The sequence below is a fragment of the Gavialis gangeticus genome, unplaced genomic scaffold (genome assembly GCF_001723915.1).
Source record: "Gavialis gangeticus isolate Ggan-Ray unplaced genomic scaffold, GavGan_comp1, whole genome shotgun sequence".
NCBI classification, from domain to species: Eukaryota; Metazoa; Chordata; order Crocodylia; family Gavialidae; genus Gavialis; species Gavialis gangeticus.
In genome coordinates, this window is record NW_017729026.1 from 22,983,276 (window position 1) to 22,986,104 (window position 2,829).

The window sequence follows — 2,829 nt, forward strand, 5'->3', positions numbered from 1 at the left end:
CAGGGAAGGAGCTTGCTCTGCTCTCCCGCTCCCGCCGTGCCAGCGCTGGGCGGGCCGCTGGGCTGGGGGCCGGTTAGCTGCGAGCAGACGTGTGAAAGGGCAGGCCGAGGGGCGGCAGACGAGGGATTTCCAGCGCGGAAAGCGAATGAATGAGAGGAAAAGAAATGAATACGGGGGGAGGGAGGGAGGGGCGGGGGTGCAGGGGAGAGGGGAGCGCCAGTTGCATCCCGCTCTCCAGGGAAGGCAGGGCCCTGAGAGAAGGTGGAGGGGGCTGCTGCTTCCCTTTTCCTCCTACTTTGCTCTCTGTTCCCCCCACGTGTTAGCTCTTTGAAGCAGGGCCTGCCCTTGTGTGGCAGGTTTGGTATGTGGGGGCGTGTTCCTCCCTTTCCCTCAGCCAGAGGACCCTAGGTCCTTACCCCTTTGCTAGCTTCCCACTGCTTTTTGCTTCCGCTTAGGACCTTTTGGCTCAGATCAAGTGTAGACCTGTTATCCTCCCCAAGATGTCCGGGTTTGGGCCTGCATGTAGGATGCCTGCCAATGGATTTGGGATTATCTCAAGTCCAAGGGCGAGTCTGGGATGGAGGATGCTCACCGGTTGTAGCACACTACATGGCAGTTGGAAGGATTGAGTTCTGCCTACTCAGTCCATATGGTTTTTGCAATGAGTTGAGTTCTGTGCAGTCAGTATGATTTGGAACTGATTTGGTGGATTTGACCTGAAACACAAGATATATATATAAAAAAAAGTCTGGTGTGTGAGATACAGCGGAAGGCACCTTCAAGACAAATGAAACAAAGGCGGTGTGTCTACACATTCATTAATACACATTAGGTATTGCACATTTAGTTTATTATTTAATAAAGGACTAAAGAACTGTGCAGTACCTGTGCATTTAGCACCAGTGTGCAGTTAATTACAGTTACTGTGCATTTAGTGCCAGTGTGCAGTTAATTAATGACACACTGTGCATTAGTCTAATAACACTGTGCAGTAGACTATTAGCAGGGTTTATGCTGTGATGCAGTACTGTGCAGTGCTATTAGGCTAACGCCCAGTAAGCGTCTCATATAGATATGCTCAGTTTGTCACAAAAAAAGAACTTGGGATGTCTCCCCCGGACTTAGGCAGCCTTCCACAGGATGCAGGGACAACTTGGCAGTCTGAGTTTGTGGTGTGGGTCCTGTTCTCTACCAAAGTTCAGAGTTCAGGAGTTTGTAATAATGCTTTTTGTTTGCACTGTAATCAAATCCTCTCCCACCACTTTTTTTGTTTGTTTGAATATATCACCTGATAGCACACTACTTGGAGATTGATGCCAGCATCGCAAATGTCAATATAAAAATCCATCTGTGCCTGTGAAAAGGCTTATTAATAACCCTTTATTCCCAGCACCAGCCTACTTGAAGTCCAGGGTAACGTCATTGAAATGTCTGTGGGAGTTAGTGTGGTGTATGCATTGCAAGCCCAATATGTTTTCCAGTCATTCCAATGTTTTATAGTTAACATAAACAACCAAATGCCACTCCTATATTCTATACACCCTTAATTCTTCTATAGATGTAGTAAGTGCTGGCAGTAGTGCAAAGAATCAAATCAAATAGCTCAGAGCACATGCAGTCCCAGATAAATTATAGTTAGGGTCTGTGCCTTCAGGCTCTGAACCCTACAGGTTACTCAGATATGAGCTGGAGATTTCAGACTTAACCCCACCAGAACACTTCTAGCCAATTGTCTAGTTGTCCATCAGCACAAGAAGTTCCTGTCCCAAGATCTCACCAGCCAAACACGTACATGTTTAAAATAAGGTTTTTTAAATCTAAAGTAGTGTCAATTACATTTAATAGAAGTAGCTAAAAAGCTGAAAAGTATTGCTGATCAATAGACTCATTCACGGGTTGGCAAACTATTTCCCAGTGGAGATCAAGAGTGACCTAGCTCAGGTCCTAGGTGGTTTGGCACTAGAATATTACCACTGATGTCACTTCACCCTGTGGCGTGTCATGATCAAGGCACCCAGCTGCCTGACCACAGCACAGATGAAGCCTCCTGACACTAAATGTTACTGACTGCTGCCAAAGCCTTTGTTATGTGGGCAGGATTCAGTGGTTTTGCAGTCCACAACTGTCAACAGGCCATAGGTTGTCAACCCCTAGACTAGTTTATTCTTCCAGCAGTGCTAATTACAAATTAATGTGAAATTAATGCCGTTCTTATACAGCTTCTTCATCCCAAAGGATCCCATCATTTGGGGTCCCAAAAACATAAATGCACAATTTAAGAGAAAGTGAGGAACAATTCTGTAATATTAGACTGAAATTGAAGGAGAAACTCTGGAAAGGAAGAATGTACTGTAATTAACCAAGATTGGAATCTGTGAAGTACAAAGATTAGTAGTGTTGGTTTTGTGAAAAAATAGACATTTCACATTTCCTCTAAAAGAGAAGACCTCCAGTAATATGCTTATACCAGTAGTTCTCAACCAGGGTGACATGGCACCCCAGGGTGCTTTGAGATCCTTTCTGGTGTGCTGCAGAGGGCACACAATGTTAGCACTCTTAGGTGTGTACATTTAATTCATAAGATAAAGCTAGATATCAAATACAAATTCACAGTATTAAAAATACCTGTTGTGGTCTTTCTGAGTTCTTTGCAATAGAAAAATTGTCCAATCATTTTTCTATAGTTAAAAAATGAGTGAAAACTAAGATCTGGCATTTTCTGAGGGGTACCTTGAGTTTAACAAGGAGACCCTTGAGTCTAATGAGGGGTGCCTTGAGTATAAAAAAGTTGAGAACTACTGACTTAAACCAATAATACCATTCCAGGGT